Source organism: Tiliqua scincoides, chromosome 2, assembly GCF_035046505.1.
Source record: "Tiliqua scincoides isolate rTilSci1 chromosome 2, rTilSci1.hap2, whole genome shotgun sequence".
Taxonomy (NCBI): domain Eukaryota; kingdom Metazoa; phylum Chordata; class Lepidosauria; order Squamata; family Scincidae; genus Tiliqua; species Tiliqua scincoides.
In genome coordinates this window covers 148,047,590-148,067,435 of record NC_089822.1, presented here as the reverse complement: position 1 = coordinate 148,067,435, position 19,846 = coordinate 148,047,590, and the positions used below count along the sequence as shown (strand labels likewise).

The window sequence follows — 19,846 nt, the reverse complement described above, 5'->3', positions numbered from 1 at the left end:
AAGAGGCGTAGAAACCTTCTCAACCTTTTCCCTCATCGCCCATGACAAGACCGGGGCGCTCTTTCCAAGCCCGGCCTGTCTCTGGACACTGTCAAATCGCTTGTCAGTGCTGTAAACTGTCAGCACGTTTCATTTCTGTCACACGTATGTGGATGTCCCTGCAGGGAGCGGGCAGGCTGTGCCTCCCCCAAAAAAACACTGGCAGGGTCTTCTGATGGAAGCTTGATCTTTGCACATAGTTATGCTGTGCAGTGGAAGAAGCTGTCACTGTGCCAGATCTAACCTGTAGTGTGAATTGTCCAACACTGAGGAGGTGCCCAGAGCATAGCCATGTTAGCTGTATCTCAGCTGCCCCATGGCTTACTCTGCTGTCTCACCTCAGCCCCTGTAGCTTCTCCTCTAGTGCCCCTACACAACAGCCAAGGCCAGATTCCTCATTCTCCTTCTGGCATTCTGCCTTCTCAGTTGTCTTCCTCGCTGGACAATCACAGGACCTTTGCTAGCTGTGGCTGCTGTGCAGCGCACAAAAGGATAAGCTATAGACTTCCTGTCACCATCTGGTTTTGAGAGACAGTAGGGTCTGAGCAAAGCAAATGCCAGTTGCTCAGTGCTCAGAGCTGGAGTTAGGAACCATCTTTCTTGTCTCAGATTCAGGGCTTGTATGTTTACCATCTTTTCCTCCCTTCCAGTTTGTTGCATCTTGAAACTCAAGCTTCGCACTTGGTATCTTCACACAATAGTAAAGAAGGCCAATTCTATGCTTGGGATCATTAGGAAGGGTATTGAGAACAAAACGGCTAATATTATAATGCCATTGTACAAATCTATGGTAAGGCCACACCTGGAGTATTCTGTCCAGTTCTGGTCGCCGCATCTCAAAAAGACATAGTGGAAATGGAAAAGGTGCAAAATAGAGCAACTAAGATGATTACGGGGCTGGGGCACCTTCCTTATGAGGAAAGGCTACGGCGTTTGGGCCTCTTCAGCCTAGAAAAGACACGCCTGAGGGGGGACATGATTGAGACATACAAAATTATGCAGGGGATGGACAGAGTGGATAGGGAGATGCTCTTTACACTCTCACATAACACCAGAACCAGGGGACATCCACTAAAATTGAGTGTTGGGAGAGTTAAACAGACAAAAGAAAATATTTCTTTACTCAGCATGTGGTTGGTCTGTGGAACTCTTTGCCATAGGATGTGGTGATGGCGACTGGCCTGGACACCTTTAAAAGGGGACTGGACAAGCCATGATGTGTATGCGCAACCTCCTGATTTTAGAAATGGGTTATGTCAGAATGCCAGATGCAAGGGAGGGCACCAGGATGAGGTCTCTTGTTATCTGGTGTGCTCCCTGGGGCATTTGGTGGGCTGCTGTGAGATACAGGAAGCTGGACTAGATGGGCCTATGGCCAGATCCAGTGGGGCTGTTCTTATGTTCTTATGTTAATATTTCTTTCTGTCTTTTTTATCATCCTCCTTGTACCCAATAGGGAAACAAAGTTCCATATTTTAAGGAGGGGGGCGTATTTCAGTGGAAGAAATACACCTGCTCTGTAGACAGAAGGTTCAGAACACCAGTGCCAGATTGATGTAGCAAAAGTAGCATATGCTACAGGCTCTGCACTTTCAACTTGCAACCTATCTCTGGCGAAATCAGCATCTCACAATCTGGCAACCGCCTGAGAGCTGAAAGAGCAGTCATGGCAAGTGGAAATAAACCACTGTAGCCTCCACCACCCCATTCTTGCTCACTGTTACCACTCCTCTCTCTGCTGCCGTCATCCTGTGGCTGAGAGCCCGTGTTGCCATCGGTGCCCCCCAGTCTGATGCTGTGCTGGTGGGCCAAATTACTGCTGGTTCCTGCCAAGTGGCACTTGAGGCCAATGCTGCAGGAGAGCCCATCATGCTGCAAGACGGTGTACTTCACTGACTTGCTGGACCTCAGTCTCAACGCCATGTGCCACTTCTGCCAGGCCTATGTGCTGCAGGTGCCCCTTTATAACATATGCCACAGACTCCACACTAGCTTAATTCAGCCAGCCTAACATTCAATCCCTAACATTTCCAAATAGGCCTGAGAAAGATCTCTGCCTCAAACCCTGAAAAGCCGCTGCTAGCCAGTGTGGATAATACTGAGCAAGGTAGACTGATTGTCTCAGTAAAAAGCAGCTTCCCATTTTTCATTTCATTCACAAATTATGTTGGCTCTGAAAGCATTAGAAAATCCATGTTGGTTGGCCTGCAGTGCGAAGATGCCCAGAACCATATGCAAAGGATCTGGAGTTGAACTGAATTTTCACCCACAAATGCTCCTCAAAATTCTCTTTTGCAATTCTTGGTGTCAAATATTCTCTAAACCATCTCTAATTGTTTGCATATTTTTGAAGTATGGATATGGATAGTTGTGCTTGACATCCAGGGATGTTTTGTTTCAGTTTTGATATCTGACCACTGATATTTTATTCTACTTGATAGTTGAGATGCAACAGTATTTAGTATTCAACAGCCCTTGTAGCTGATACACAATGGAGTATCACAAGTTCAAACTTCCTCCCTTGACAGGATGCTTTCCAATTTGACATATGTCAAGGAACCTCTGCACGCCTGCCATTGAACGTTTGTGTTTTGCAGGGGAATCGGGGGCACATTTCAGGGTGTCTGACCTGTTGAAGTCACAGTGCTAGTTCCAGCCATTATAATAGTGGTGCTGTAACACAACAGAGATTCAGCTGATTTAAGAGCTAGGAGCTGCTGCCCTGGTGGCACAGGATGTAAAGCACCTAAACCCTACTGCTAGGGTCCCTGGTTCACTTTATAAAAGCCCAGTTTCCCCACTGATGACAGGAACAGTCACTATAAACCCAAGAGTCAGTCTGACACAATCACTAGGCCCTCCTCAAATATGTCACAGGATCAGGAAAGGCAGCACAGTTATTTCACCCTTGAGGACTTTGCCTTTTTAGGAGCTTTGAAGCAATGAAATACACCCGTAGAGCCAGACTAGGCTGCCCTTGTACACATCACGCGCTTCAAAGTTTATGCACTGCTTAGCAGCTACTTCAGGCCTGTGCCTCCCTCGCTTTGGAAACCTTCTGCCTAATCCAGTTACTGCCCTCCTGCAATCTGATTATCCCATGTAAGAAATCCCAAATCTGATCAGACACAGTCATATGAGTGCAAGCGAGGGGTTGTGGGCGGGAGGTGATTTTATAACCATATGTTCCTGCAGGGGAATTGGCCACCACGTCCTGCTGGGAAAGCTTTGGCTTTAAGCAGCTGAGTTGCCTTGGAACTGTGGTCTCTCGTTTTTTAGTGCTCTTCTGCTTTTATTTTCCTGGTGACTGGGAGGGTTACAGGAGGAACAGGAGAGACTTAAGGATAAATAATTTGGTCCAAATATAGATGGATTCATGAACCTTTCATCACAGCTTAAAGCAGGAGTGCTCCATGTCGAATATCAGAAGCTGCCTTATTGCACTGATACCTAAGTCAGTATTATCTACACTGAATGACAAGAGTTCTCCTAGGATTCAGAGAAGGGTTTTTCTTTCCCTACCTAGAGATACAAAAGATTGAACCTGGAAGCTTCTACATGCATGCTACTGCCAAACAATGGTCCTTTTCCAAGTTGTAAAACCTAAAAACTGCAGAGTAAAACATGCATTTGGCCCAGGGCCCCCAAACACACATTTCCCCATCCACCCCCATTGATAAACATTATTATCCTGCCCCTTTCTTTCCTGGTGTTCTGTAAAGCTGCATCATTTTCTTTGAAATCTAGTACTCAGGCACTGATGGGGTCTGTCATGAGCTAGCCTGATCTTAAGATTAGGCCACTGATGTCCTCTTCAGAGGATGGAAGAGACCTGCCTCCCAAAGGGTCTGCAAATACATAGGGTTAATAAGGTCACCTCACCTATGAAAAACCCACTTCATTAGGTTCCATCATAGAAAGATGTAGATCTATAGAAAGTGTGGTGAACATCCTTTACAGACAGAGACTCTTGTGGGTTCCCTCCCAAGAATTTCCTGGTGCTGCTACAGGAAACCCCAGGATTCCCCATTGGCTCTGGGAATCTGCATCCTATGCCAGGAGCCCAAGGGAATATGAAGCCCTCAGAAGGTAGTGCAACCAGTGGGAAGCCAGAAAAGGGAAATGGGAAAACTTGTCTGGCTGTAATGTTGGACGGCTTGTCAAATTGCACTGGTATAAGTGTGAGCAGAAGTGGAGTCTTTCCTTTGCAGAGCTAAGGCAGGCACCAGTGATGCAGCATCTTGCATTGACCTGTCTCCTGTGTACCCCACTTGGCTTCTGGCTTCCTTGCATGGATTTGAAGCTGCTGCTGACTGGACGTGCTTAATCCTTTGCCTCCTGGGTTCTCTAACCAGACTCTTGCTGCCTTTTAGTTGCCATTTGGAGAGTACTTTTGAGTCTCACCGCTTCTGTTTTTGAACTTCGTTATGCAAACAAAGCAAGGACTGTATGGATGGTATCTTTTATCTATACGGGCCAGAAACTGTAAGAGCATTGTCTGGCACCAATTCTTGACCCTACTGTGAGCTCTTTTCGTCCTTTATCCACTCCCACGGAGGAAGAGTTTACCTAGAATTTGGGCAACCCACATTCATCATTAAACTGACGTGAGTGACCTTTGCAAGTCACAGTCTCTCAGGCAATGATAAGAAGGTATTGTTTAGAATAGAAAGAAAAACAGCTATGCAGAAACTTCTTAGACTTTTAAGCAGCTGACACATATAATGGCATCAGGGCCTTCCTTAAGGATGCTAGATGCTGTTCAGAGGATCCTAAGCACACAGGTCCATAAAGTGGGAGGAGGAGTGGATGGAAGGGGGTGCCCTTGCTGCCAAAAGAAGACCTCCACTCTAGTAACCTTGGTGGTGTGTTCCACACTTCCTCACTGTGTTCTCCATTCACTGCCTGATGGCTCTCAGCAGGAGCCTGTCAGCTTCTAGATGGATCCATTTCAGCAAGCAAGGTAAGCTGGGCCTAGCAGATGGCTGCACTGTACATGGGGTCCTGGTGCCAAACAGTAGAGTTTGCAGGAAGAAAATGTGGTGCCAGTTCGTTGACCAAGATGCAACTACGAGTACGTTGTTCCAGCCAGACCCATCAATCACCTATGAAGAGTATCCTTGTGAAGGGCAGGGGTGACCTTGAGAGGAGGAGGACACATGACCATTGAATAGAGATGTGGAATGTCAGCACAGGTGGTAGGTAAAGTTTGATGCAAAGACGCTGCAGCCAGAGTATGTAGCTACTTTAGTCCCTCAAACCTTTCCTTGCTCCCCTTTAACTGTCAGTGGCCTTTGATTAGACCAGTGCTAAAAAGATGTGCAGGGGAATGAATTCAAACTGAGATTTATCTCAGGTTTAGGAAGGCAAGAGGCAATGTCCACTTATTCTTTATTGCTCTGCAATTTGTGAATTCCCAGTGTTGTAATTTGAAATTACCTATCGAGTCAACAAGGTTTGAACCATGTGCTAACGTGCCTTAGAGGTTGGGCAAGAACTTGAGCAAGTTCAATACCAAAACAACAGCTTGCAAATTGTCAAATTGTAAATCTATGAATTGCAAACAAAGCAAATTAGCTAATTGACTTTTGCCAATGTTTTGAAAAAGTATGAAATCAAATTAAAGTATAAAAAGAGAAGACTATTCAGCTGTGATTCAGACACTGAAAACCTGCTTGTCGTTCTGGCAGTTCTTTCAACCCTCTCGGAGTCTGTCCATTTACACTGTCATGTCCCTCAAGGGCCTTTCCAGCCAAACCTTTTGTCTTGCTTTGCTTTGTTCTTCTTTCCTGCATAGTAAAGGTGCTGTAGCAACTGGTTGTGGGGAAAATCATATTGTTTTCAGCCCTTGAAACAGCAATACTTTATTGCTGGGAAAATCTATTTTTCCCCAGAATGAGCTTGCAACAATATCAAAGGGACCTATTGAATGGTATCTGTTACAATGAGCAACACAGCTACATTCTTCTTCCTCCTCCTCCCCCCCCCCCAAACATTCTGTGACCCTCTCAAAAGTTGTGTATGTTTCTGCGTGAGTACTGTCTTCTCTGGTATTTTTAAAGTGGTGAAAAAGTATACAGCAATTGTTCTGTAGCAAGGCTGTCGTTTCTTTATGTGAGCACAGGATATCTCATCCTTATTGATTCTGGATTGCCACTAACTGAGACACGTTATTATAGTCTTTTCGCGTACTGGAAGACTATTTGTTGTTTCCACAACAGCGAACACCTGTGGAACGCACGTTCCGCCTGCGCAGGCCCTTGTGAGGATTGGGGCATAAACTTTCTTTCTTCCAAGATCATGATTTGATTTCTTTTTTAACCATTCTCCAAGGATCAGGATATGTACCCTCTTCCTTTGAATACTTTTACAGAATCCTTTGTGCGCAAAGTGCTTAGAATATGCAGTATACATTGTCTCCTGGTTGGCAACCTTCAGTCTCGAAAGACCATGTTATAAGCCTACAGCACCCGGTATTCCCAGGTGGTCTCCCATCCAAGTACTAACCAGGCCTGACCCTGCTTAGCTTCCGAGATTAGACGAGATCGGGCATGTGCAGGAGAGTGATTACCTATTTGTTGTGAGTTTTTCTTTTGCCGTTTCCACTGTGATAAAGTATTCTTATTGCAATGGCTGGGTCAGAGGACTATAGCAGTTTACTTCCTTCTTTGTTTGGCTTTTGTGTTCTCAGTACATTATCAGTACTTTAGAATGTAGAGTAATCAGCATAGTTTCCTAATAATGCAGGCCTTCTCTGTGGCTCTCTTGTATGTTCTCACTCACATTTTTTTTTCCCTGTGACCTTGGTGCCTGAATGAAGAGCGAACAAATGGTAGCTACGTCAACTTTAGATACAACTGCATATTCAAGAGGCACCAAAGGAGTGTTTGTCAAGAAGGAAAGCAACAAACAACGTGGGAATGCTTTGGAGTGCAAAGAAAGATGATGCTGTTTGCTGTCAAATGAAACAAAAGAAAAGTTCCACTCTATTTTGTCATTGCTTTAACGAAAATAAAATGGAAGTTCACAAAAATACTGTGTTCTTCTAGTCTTATATATTACCTCTTTCCATATAACCCTACCCGTTCTCTCAGGTCACCAGAGGGGGCCCTTCTAACTGTGGTGCCACCAGTAGAGTTGAGGGGGGTGGCGGCAAGAAATAGGGCCTTCTTGGTGGTGGCTCCCTATCTATGGAATTTCCTCCCCCTGGAACTGAGAACAGAGCTCCCTCTTTGAAGTTCTTTCAGTGAGGTCTCAAGACTATTTTAATTTAGGGAAGCTTTTAAATGTTGACATTGGGGGACTGGCATTTTTTATGAAACATCTTTGTGATCCAAATTGTGTCTTATTGGTTTTTATGGTTTTAATTGTTTTTATATTAATGTTTTAGCATTGTTTTATCTACTGTATTGACATATTTTGTAAGCCGCCTTGAGGGCCTTAAGTGGGGTGGAAAAGCAGAATATAAATTAATAAATAAATAAAATCAAGTATCCAAATTGATTTTTGTGTCATGGAATCCTCTGCACATTGCAAAAGATTCTTGGACGTTGTAAGCACACCTGAGGATCACATGGGGCTTTGGCCAGGCTTTGGGGGCTTCACTGTTGCCACATGTGAACTAACCACGTGTCCGTACAACACTCATCTGTGGCTGCATTTTGCAGGGGAAGACTAGCTGATATAACAAGTTGTCTTTCAAGAAAATATTATCCACCATTTCTGATTTTCTCATTGAGGAACCCTGACAAACTTCCAAAGAACCCCAGGCTTCTCTAGAACACAGCTTGAAAACCACTGCTTTGTAAGTTCTTGCTTTTTTAGGAATGTGTATTCTCCATGCTGTGTATCTTTATAACTGCTTATCTTGGGGAACAAATTGATGCAGATGGTGTCCAGAGACTCTGTCTGAAGGTGAGTGGAACTTGATTTGATGTCCATTTTTTCTTTGCTGTGGACTTGAAGTAGTGATTTAATTTCTCGTTTCTTTGTTTTCTGTTCTGTATAATGAGGGTCATACATTTCTTTTCCTGTTTGTAATGTTTTCAGTGAAACATTCCAGGGGTGAAATGTATCTCAATGTTATGACCAGGCCCATTCTTAGAGTGAGAGAACAGCTCTCTTTTTTAGGAATGAGTTTACATCAGTAGGAGCTTTGCTGTGGACTTCAGCAGGGGCAGGAGTTCAGCCAATTACTGCTACTACTGTATAAATGTTAATGCAGTTTGGAGAAAACAGTAATCATTCAAGTAAGAATTCACTCTTGCCCTCTGTTTGAGAAAAGAAATGGCCTGTGAGCTGTCAGAGTGTTCGCCCAAACAGGTGCATATGAAAATAATAGTCATGTTGTCATAAGGTTGGACCGAAAAGTGGCTAGGTAGTGAAGGTGAATTCAGCATCAAAGTAGTCATTATGAAAATCATGGGGCTGCCTCTGAAAATTATGCTTCGTGTCTGTCCCCCTCTGTAACATGTCAGGCAATTTACTCCATGTTCTGAGTCACTGCATTGTGTATGCCTCTATCCCCCATCTTGGTTACCCCACTCAAATGAAATTTGGGTAATCAGGGTCTGTGTACAAAACATTTACCACTAGATACTATGAAATATTCAGAGCATGTGTTGGCTTGATGGAAAAATATCTGCACAGCAAAGAAGAATCTGTCACAAACAAGAAGATGAAGGGGAGATGATGACTTTGCAATACTGGTGTTCACCCCACCATCTTCTGCCAGGGCATTGTGAGTGCATTTACAGACCTCCAAACAAGGCTTGCAGTTAGACTGGTTGCTATTCTGGAATGAGGTTGAAATGAGATTAAATGGATGGAGCCTACGTTGACCTTTGAAGAGGTTGGCCTGTTCTTAGTCTTTGTGGCAGAATGAGGTAGCAATGGAGGTGGGGAAGGGCAGATTGGGTCTGGGACGGGAGCAGATTCCTAGGCCCCTTCCCAGACCCAATTGTTTAGCATGGGTCTGAACAGACCTGCACTAGTGATTTCTCTAGTGCAGGTCCAAGTAGATGCCTCTCTGCTGCAGAGGCTAACCCTGTGTAAGACATTGAATGTTCCCTTACTCAGAGGAGACCTCCACAACTCCTCCCCTCCAAAGGATGCCAAGGTAGCCATGTTGGTGTCACTGCATTGGTGGGAGAGACAAAATATGTAGGATTGGGCTCTTAATTTTCTTTCTGATACTTCATGGTTAGATCCTTTTCTGGACTGGTTTTTATTCTTGTCATTGCAGCACTCACACTTGCATTTTTCAAAATGATCTCTTACTTCCTTAAATACATGATCAGTTCTTTGTTGTTCTTCTGCTTGATGCACCACAGTGTCTGATACCCTGGATCACTCTTCATCTCTCCTTATTATGCTCCTTGATTATGGTGGACTTATGCTTTCTTGGTTTCTCTTGAGGCAGTCTTTCATAGCCAGGAGTGGTAATTCATCTTCTTATTCATTCTTTATATTTTTCCTCCTTAGAGTCCACTTTGATTCGTCTATCTTCTTCTCTTTTATTCAAACTACTGTCAAAAACTTGCTGTATCCAACTTCTCAATAAGAACATAGAACATAAGAACTTAAGAACAGCCCCACTGGATCAGGTCATAGGCCCATCTAGTCCAGCTTCCTGTATTTCACAGCGGCCCACCAAATGCCCCAGGGAGCACACCAGATAACAAGAGACTTTATCCTGGTGCCCTCCCTTGTATCTGGCATTCTGACATAGCCCATTTCCAAAATCAGGAGGTTGCACATACACATCACGGCTTGTACCCCGTAATGGATTTTTCCTCCAGAAACTTGTCCAATCCCCTTTTAAAGGGGTCCAGGCCAGATTCCATCACCACATCCTGTGGCAAGGAGTTCCACAGACCAACCACACGCTGAGTAAAGAAATACTTTCTTTTGTCTGTTCTAACTCTCCCAACACTCAATTTTAGTGGCTGTCCCCTGGTTCTGGTGTTATGTGAGAGTGTAAAGAGCATCTCTCTATCCATTCTGTCCATCCCCTGCATAATTTTGTATGTCTCAATCATGTCCCCCCACAGACGCCTCTTTTCTAGGCTAAAGAGGCCCAAACACGTTAGCCTTTCCTCATAAGGAAGGTGCCCCAGCCCCGTAATCATCTTAGTCGCTCTCTTTTGCACCTTTTCCATTTCCACTATGACTTTTTTGAGATGCAGCGACCAGAACTGAACACAATACTCCAGGTGTGGCCTTACCATAGATTTGTACAACGGCATTATAATATTAGCCATTTTGTTCTCAATACCTTTTCTAATGATGCCAAGCATAGAACTGGCCTTCTTCACTGCCGCCGCACATTGGGTCGACACTTTCATCAACCTGTCCACCACCACCCCAATCTCTCTCCTGATCTGTCACAGACAGATCTTCTATCTCTCTCCTGATCTGTCACAGACAGCTCAAATCCCATCAGCCTATATGTGAAGTTTTGATTTTTTGCCCCAATGTGCATGACTTTACACTTACTTACATTGAAACACACCTGCCATTTTGCTGCCCATTCTGCCAGTCTGGAGAGATCCTTCTGGAGCTCTTCACAATCACTTCTGGACTTCACCACTCGGAGCAGTTTGGTGTCGTCTGCAAACCTAGCCACCTCACTGCTCAACCCTGTCTCCAGGTCATTTATAAAGAGGTTGAAAAGCACCAGCCCCAGGACAGATCCTTGGGGCACACCGCTTTTCACTTCATTGTGAAAATTGCCCATTGACACCCACTCTCTGTTTCCTGGCCTCCAACCAGTTCTCAATCCATGAGAGGACCTGTCCTCTAATTCCCTGACTGTGGAGTTTTCTTAACAGCCTTTGGTTAGGGACCGTGTCGAACGCCTTCTGAAAGTCCAGATATATAATGTCTACGGGTTCTCCCGCATCCACATACCTGTTGACCTTTTCAAAAAATTCTATAAGGTTCGTGAGGCTAGACTTACCCTTACAGAAGTCATGCTGATTCTCCCTCAGCAAGGCCTATTCGTCTATGTGTTTTGAGATCCTATCTTTGATGAGGCATTCCACCATCTTACCCGGTATAGATGTTAGGCTGACCAGGCTATAGTTTCCCGGGTCCCCCCTCTTTCCCTTTTTAAGGATTGGTGTGACATTTGCTATCCTCCAATCCTCTGGCACCGTGGCCGTTTTGAGGGACAAGTTGCATATTTTAGTCAAGAGATTAGCAACTTCATTCTTCAGTTCCTTAATAACTCTTGGGTGGATGCCATCAGGGCCCAGTGACTTATTGATCTTTAATTTATCAATGAGGTCTGAAACATCTTCTCCTTTAACCTCTCTGACTTACCTTCCTTGGTCAGGAGGGGCCGTTCGGGCAGCAGTGTCTGCCCGAGGTCTTCTGCCGTGAAGACAGATGCAAAGAACTCATTTAATTTCTCTGCCATCTCTAAGTCTCCTTTTATCTCCCCTTTCTCTCCTTCACCATCCAGAGGGCCAACCGCTTCTCTGGCGGGTTTCCTGCTTCTAACATATTTGAATAAGTTTTTATTATTCCCCTTAATGTTGCTGGCCATGCGTTCCTCATAGTCTCGCTTGGCCTCCCGTATCACCTTCTTACATATCTTTTGCCACAGTTTATGTTCCTTTTTATTCTCCTCATTAGGACAAGACTTCCATTTACGGAAGGAAGCTTCCTTGCCCTTCACAGCCTCTCTAACTTGGCTGGTTAGCAATGCGGGCACCCTCCTGGATTTAGTGGAACCCTTCTTTCTTTGTGGTATACACCTCTGCTGGGCCTCTATTACTGTTGTTTTAAGCAGCCTCCATGCACTCTGGAGAGATTGGACTCTCTTTACCTTCCCTTTCAACCTCCTTCTAACCAGCCTCCTCATTTGAGGGAAGTCCGCCCGTCGGAAGTCAAGGGTTTTTGTGAGAGATTTGTCCGGTATCCTTCCACCAACGTGCATGTCGAAACAGCATGATCACTGTTCCCCAATGGCTCTGTAACATTGATATCTCTAACCAGGTCCTGAGTACCGCACAATATTAAATCCAGAGTCCTCTGGTGGGCTCCATGACTAGCTGCTCTAAGGCACAGTCATTTGGCATGTCAAGGAATCCGGTCTCCTTTTCGTGACCAGAACACAAATTGACCCAGTCAATATGAGGATAATTGAAGTCCCCCATGATTACAACCCTGTCCCTCCTTGTCACTTCCCTGATCTGTCTCCTCATTTCATTTCCCCATCTGATTTCTGGTCTGGAGGACGATAGGACACCCCCAGTATTACATCGTTCCTCAGGCCTGGTAATTTAACCCACAGAGATTCTACGGTGGTCAGACCCACCTTCAATCTCTACTTTGCTGGATTCTATCCCTTCCTTAACAAAAAACGGCCACCCCATCTCCAACATGCCCCTCCCTGTCCCTCCTGTAGAGTTTATAGCCCGGGATTGCGGTATCCCACTGATTCTCCACATTCCACCAGGTTTCTGTTATGCCCACTATGTCAATATTTTCCCTTGTCACCAGACATTCCAGTTCTCCCATCTTTGCTCGGAGACTTCGAACATTTGCATAAAAGTATTTGTACACGGAATGCCCCAGGATGGGCTACTTATTCGCTCCTTTGTCTCCGCATCCTCTATTGTGCCAAACCATCTATCGCATCCCATCATGCTACCATTCCCAATTTCTTCTCCTACTCTGCCTTTACCTTGTTGTTCTCTAACCTCCCCATCCTCATCCCATAGGGATGAGGAGTCCCGAACCGGATGCCCCTCGGCTCCTGTCGGCCTTCCCCCAGGGATCAGTTTAAAAGCTGCTCTGCCACCTTTTTAACGTTATGCGCCAGCAGTCTGGTTCCATTCTGGTTCAAGTGAAGCCCGTCCCTCTTGTACAGGCCCCGCTTGTCCCAAAACGTTCCCCAGTGCCTAACGAATCTAAACCCCTCATCCCTACACCACTGTCTCATCCACACATTGAGACCCCTGATCTCCGCCTGCCTAGCTGGCCCTGCGCATGGAACAGGTAGTACTTCAGAGAACGCTACCTTTGAGGTCCTGGCTTTCAGCTTCCTACCTAATAGCCGAAATTTGGCCTCCAGGACCTCCCGGCTACACTTGCCCACGTCGTTGGTGCTGACATGCACCACAACCGCTACCTCCTCCCCAGCACTGTCTACCAGCCTGTCTAGACGAGGTGATGTCCGCAACCTTCGCACCAGGCAGGCAAGTCGCCATATGGTCTTCACATCTGTTGCAAACCCCCCCCTCTATGTTTCTAATAATCGAATCCCCCACTACAAGAAGCCCCCGACCCACCCACCCCCCGCCGAGGAGTATCCTGAGTGTGTTCGGATATGGGCCCGTCCCCTGGAGAAGGGGTCCACCCTAGAGGATTGTTTCCCTCCTATCCAGGATGATGTCCTCCAGCCCCGAGACTTCCCACCTGGGCAGCTGAGGAGCTGCACGCCTGAGGTTGGGACGAAGCCTGATCGTCCCGGGAAGTCTCCCCACGGTCCTTCTCTGCCTGCCTCTGCTTCTCCAGGTCAGCCACCAAGGCTTCAAGGGAAAGGACATGTTCCCTGAGACCCTGGAGCTCCTTACACCAAGGATACACCCATGACATGCCCCAGAGGCATATAGTCATACATGTAACACTCGATGCAAAACACTGGATAGCCCCCGCCCTGCTGCTGGCTGTCTGACTGCATAGCTTTTTTTGTTGTTTTTATTTAGGGGTACTTAAACAATCCTGCACTGGTTTGCTGCCCTCTTCTCAGGGAAGAGAAGGGCAGTGTCTGGGGCCCTGGCTTCCTCGCCCTGCTACTGAACTCGCGGTGCCTTACCTGGCACTTTGTTCCCAGAGGCACTTGGTGTCCCAGAGGCCACGCGCGCTTCTGCAGAGAAGCAGAATTTCTCACTTGCTCCCATTTCCTGTTGAATTCAGTAAGTTGCTGCTTCTAAATCTTATTGTTTAGCTCCTCTTGATCTGATACTCTGCCTATACATGTCAGTTACATCTTCTCTTTCACTACTCCATCCTTTCTTTCTCCCTCCTCACAAGTGTTCAAACAGCTTCTGAAATGTGTCTCTTCTTCTGAACCTTTAACCTCTGAACTCTGCTTTTCCTTCCTTTTCTGTCCCTTCCTTTTTTCTAATTGACTTATCATATGTAGAGCAGTGATTCTCACCCATTTAGTATGAGAATCTGTCAGAACCCACCAGAAGTGATGTTATTACCAGAAGTGACATCATCAAGCAGGAAAGTTTTTAACAGTCCTAGGCTGCAATCCTACCCACACTTCCCAGGAGTAAGTCCCATTTACTGTCATTGTTAAAAGATTATACATAGTAGCTTGTTAAAAGTACAGGTCTGTAACATTTCCCCAAATGCAGTCACCTACCATGGTAGCATCAAGTCTAACATATTAAAAATAAAATATTGAAATGAATGGGGACCCACCTGAAACTCACTTGTGACCCACCTAGTGGGTCCCAGCGCACAGTTTGAGAAGCACTGCTGTAGAGGATAAACTTGCAAGCAGACTTTTTTTCCCCCCAAGATGCACAGTACCTAGTATTTGAGGCACTTTATTATTCTGAAATAAGCACGGCACAAATCGTTCCAGCACCACTTTCCCTCCAGGAGTTGCTCTTCCCTGCTGCCCAGAGGCCCCTGTAGGTCCAGAATGGTGCTGCAGGTGAGAAGTTGGTGATAGGAAAGTTACCTGGTTTATTGTAGGAATCCTGTCATTCAAAGTCAGTAAACCGAATGGTCTCTGAGACCCCTTCCAAGTTTTCCATGATATTCTTTGAGCTGGGATAAGCTGACACTTTGCATTTCCTGCACGCAAGATAATCCTTTGTCACCATCAGGCACAACATATGTAGGAGTTCCAATGAACAGAGATACCACATAAGAAAAGTCCTGCTGGTTCCAGCCAAAGGTCCATCTAGTTCAGTATCCTGTTCACTGCAGTGGCCCACCAGCTGCTTCTAGAAAGCCCACAAGCAAGAGAAAAAGCATACAGTATATCTCTCCAACCATTGCTCCCCTACAACTGGTATTCAGAGGTATACTGCTGCTGATCAACAGGTAGCACATAGTCACCACGACTAATAGCCACCATTGATAGACCCATCCTCCATGAATTTGTTCGATCCTCTTTTAAACCTATCCAAGCTAACTGACATCACAATATCTTGTATTAAGACCGGGGCTTTAGTATTGGGGTTGGTATACTGAGATTGGCTGCCCCCATGTCTTGTTCCAGTTCCTGTTTTGGCTTCTTCACCAATGGAGTTGTGCTAGCATCCAAGTTTATGTCCAAGCTACGTCAGCTCAGCATTTTCCAGGGTTGTACTGGCGTCCAAGGCACATTCGTTGGTTGGCAAGCTTTTAGATTGGTGGGGCTGTCGTTATGCTGTGTACATGAAGATACGCTGCTGAATCTTGAGGATAGGATTGGGCCTTATGCTGCTGATCTCATGATCTTTCAGCATACGGCTGGGCCTACTATCACATGACCTGCTTATTGTTAATCAGGTTGTTAATCAGGTTGCTCTGTACCAAAGGCACAGGAGCTGGTAAGCTCTGTATTGCCAGCAGTGGGTCATGAACCTCCACTGGAGCAGGCAGGTCAGCAGTGGGGGTGGATCAGAATTGGAGGTGCATTGGGCCAGGGAGCAAGTTGGGCCAGAGGTGGTTCAGAGGTGGTTCAGGGAAAGATCTCAGTGGCAGCTATGCACACCGAGATTCTATCCCCCTTTTGTGGCCCAGACCCTCCCCTAGGAGTCTTCTCAGACTTACTCCAGCCAAAGAGCTGGTGTAGGTCTGAGGTGTCACATTGCCTTCAGAAGAATAAGTAAAAATGTTTTATACTTACCTCTCCTGAGCTGACTGGGGAGGGCAGAAAACAGGCTGTATGGAGTGGGTCTCAGAGGAAAAAAGTGCACACCAGATCCTATCCCCAATTTTTCAGCCCACCCCACACCCTTCCTCTCTTTGAACAGCAAGCTAGCATTGGTCTGAGGAGACTCAAATTTTAACTTACCTCTCTCTGGGTATCTGATTGCCCCCCCCCCCCCAAGAGCATGCGGGATGCTCTCCTTCAACAGCAAGATGGAAAATGTTGGAGGTAGGTTTGGGCTGCTAGTGTATTTATAAATTTTGTCTCTTTGTCATGGCCTGTACCTGAATTTATTCAATCTATGTGAGGGTAATTGAGGGCACTTAGTACTACAACACTTTCTTTATGGATGCCTCCCTGATTTCTTTCTCCAAGCCAAGGTCACCCTCAATATTTTGAACAGGACATATCAAAGTGACAGCTTTGTCAGCAAAGTGACAACTAAATTATTAATTGGCTGGGCATTTCCGTGGAAGACTCTGATCCCCTATTTGTTGAACTTTATACCCACTTTTACATATAGTGCAGCCCCACCAATATGCCCCCTCTGTCCTTTCTAGAGAGTTAGAAAGTCTCGGCTCATAGACTTCTGGCATTTTAAACACTTCTGCACTCTGTCCTCTTTCAAGTTTTATTGGCGTTTGCATTTTTCTACAGTGACCTTTTATTCTTTTTGACCATTTTTCTTAACCTATCATATGCTCATTTCCCAATGGTACTATTTCTTCTTCTGGATAATCTAGAACAGTGGTTCCCAAACTTTTTAGCATGGGGACCCACTTTTTAAAATGACACTCTATCGGTACCCATCTAGGTTTACCAGACCTGAAAAAGAAAGAAAGGAAGAAATAACATTTATTTAATTTATAAGTAAAAATAACCAGAAAAAAGATTATCAAACATTTATCTCCCTATATTTACACATGCTTGCAAACTGCAGGGGCTGAGCACCTTGCAGGGTAATTAGCAACTACAGTATCTGATTTTTATCTGATCTTTCCATTGCCCTTTGGCGACCCACCAAAATCAGGTTGCGACCCACCACTAGGTCCCAACTCACAGTTTGGGAACCACTGATCTAGAACATTTACACTCTCATTCTTTAGGACCAGATGTTGCCCAACTCTTGTTGACTTTCTCCCAGTGGTCAGTTTAAAAGCTGCTTGCAACCTTTTTTGATCTTAAGCACCAGTAGTCTCAAGTGGAGCCCCACCCTTTTTTTTATAGACCTAGTTTGTCCCAAAACATTCGCCAGTGCATTAAAAAACCCAACCCCTCCTCCTGACGCTACCATCACACATTGAGACCCTTCAGGTCTGCCTGTTTAGTTGGCCCTGCATGTTGAACAGCATTTCTGAAAATGCTGCTCTGGGGGTCATAGCTTTCCACACCCTACGTCACACCCTACCTTCAACAGTGAACCTAAATTTGGATTCCAGGACTTCTGAATTCGATTTCCCAATGTCATCGCTGCAGGCAAGTTACTATGTGGTTTACACACTTGTCACAAAACCCATCTTTCTATGTTCAAAATGACTGAAACACCTACTACTTAGAAGCCCCCTCCCCAGAGCCCCAGGGGACCATCCCTGGCACAAGAGGATGTGGAGTCATAATCCAAAGGATGGGTCCCTTCTAAAGGTTAATTTCCCTTTTCCTTGGGCTGACTCTCATTCTCTGTGACATTAGTGGAGCTGTCAGTTCAGGAGTAGGATGCCTCCATTGTATCCCTTGAAGGCTTCATCCACTTACCTCTCTGTCTCTCTCATCTACTCCAGGTCAGCTCCCTTGGCTTCAAGGAAACAGACTTGTTCCCTGGGAGCCAGGAGCTCATTGCATCAAGGACATATTCACTTAAGAGAACTCCTGAGTGGTTGTAGGGCTGAGGTAATTCTCAGTGCACCATGTGACTAATGACTCTAAGCAACCAACTTTTAATGCCATTAGAGGCACCATGTGTTAAATTTCTGTGCAATTGCCATAATGTACTAATTTACCCTCAAAAAGAGTCCCTTGGGTACATCCTTGGGTACTATGGGGAATTGTTATAGTCCCAAAGAGGTAACAACAAAGATTAGTTAAGCTGTTCAAAACTCCTGATTGAGATTCCCTGTTCTGCTGCTGTGTTCTCCGGAGCCCTCAGGGGTGCTAAGGGAATTCTCCGTCATAAAGGTCAGTGGCATAATTAAAATAACAATGGTTGAGATAACATCTTTGAAGCACCATGCACATATCTTTTCAATAATCCATACAACAAGCAAGTAAGGTAGAGTAGAGGCTTGCTGAGAGATGCTTGAAGCCATCTAGTGATTTCAGAGCTGAAGTGAGATCTGTACCAGCAGTGTCCTGGTTATAGCCACTATTGGTCGCTACACTCTTTCAGAAGTCAAACAAAGGCCCACAGAGGCCCACAGGTACAAGACAACAGGGTAAGTGGAGACTGCAACATGTTTGTGGAGACAAAGGTCATGACTATTCCTGCAGATAAATGATTTGAATGTCATAAGTAGCAAGTGTGTGTGATGTTAATATTCTCATCTTACCCAAAGAAGCTGACACATGGGGGAAAGGGTCTTGTAATGTATTGAAATCCACACACAGATCAGGAAATATAAAACCCACTTGCTCATTCATTCTGTACTTTTTAAATAATGCAAAAATGTTAAGACTGTCCTCTGAAGCTGCGTCTAAACGAGGTAAATGGCTGAGAAATGGAACGCATCTTTGGGGAGATGATTCTGGGACTGTTTTGATCTCCTGTTTTTAAAAAAGACTTTGTGTCAGTTGAGTTCACAAGAAACATAAACACACTTGTCCAGATATGGGTTGGGATGTTTATTTCTTTCCTTCCTTCCTAATATCTGACCCAAATTGTGAGGAATTGGGGTAGGGGAAATTAAATTTTACGCCCTGGTGGACCAAGATACCAAACTCCCGCAACGTACGTTTGGAGGAAATAAGATTTGATTAAGAAAGGCCGCTATTAATTTGTGGCAAGTACACTTACTATAACAGAGAGCTTGCTTTTAATTAATAGCCAGAAGGAATTTTAAACTCCCAGTCTCAGCAGGGGGACAGATAGAAGAAGAGGAAGACGAATGCGATCGGAACAAAGTGAGTTAAAAAGATTAATAGCCGTGCCCACAATAATCTGCTATAAACAAAAAGGGAAGAGCACAAATCAGAACAGAAGGAGTGGTGGGGGTTGTTTGTAGATTGTTTTTTAATTGGCCTTTTGTCCTTTTTTAGAGTGAGGTGGGGAGGATGAGTCTGATGGCAATTCTGCCTGGGAGTGGAACTTGGCCCCATATGCTGTCTAGCTATACTCATCCCTTCCCCTAGAAAAAAAGGTTCGTGAACAGTGTTGGGCATAGGCAGGTCCTAACTTTTAAAACTGATGTTCAAACTGGTGAGAGTGCCAGGCGGCAGAGATCGCCTCTAGTAGAGGAAACCCTTTCAGCAAAGTTCTTCCTTCTCTGTGCAAAACATTTGGCTTTGGGGTTGCCTTAGTTCTCTTTCCTTTGCTAAGAATGTTTTTCCCTAGGCCTGAGCATCCAGCAAGCCCAGCTGCCTCCTCTTCACCTCCTGCCTGTTACTTCTCCTTCTCTGTCCTTCACAATTCCCAACTCCCTCTGCTGCCTCCTAATTGTGAAGTTGCTACAGTTACCACTCCAGCAGACTCCTGTTCCATAGAGCTGGGAGTCCTTAATCAAGCAAATGCACCAGATGTTTATAGTCAAACATTTTTGCACAAAATGGCAGAGGGAGGATTCAGGGGCCTGTAACGTTAATCATTCCCTGCCATGCCGTTTTTCTACCACACACATTTTTTTTTCCTTTTATACTTCTGAACAGCATCTACTTTTATGGTTGCATGATCTGAGCCAATTGAGAATCGTGTTGTGAGAGTGATGG

At 45.2% G+C, this 19,846-nt stretch overlaps 1 protein-coding gene and 1 pseudogene across 4 annotated transcripts in view; one reads left to right on the top strand and one right to left on the bottom strand.

Moving 5' to 3' along the window:
* SDK2 (sidekick cell adhesion molecule 2) overlaps positions 1-19,846 on the top strand; it is a 357,514-nt gene that overhangs the window by 81,169 nt on the left and 256,499 nt on the right. The gene's annotated exons all lie outside the window — the stretch shown is intronic.
* Positions 6,498-6,614, bottom strand: LOC136642899 (5S ribosomal RNA; annotated as a pseudogene).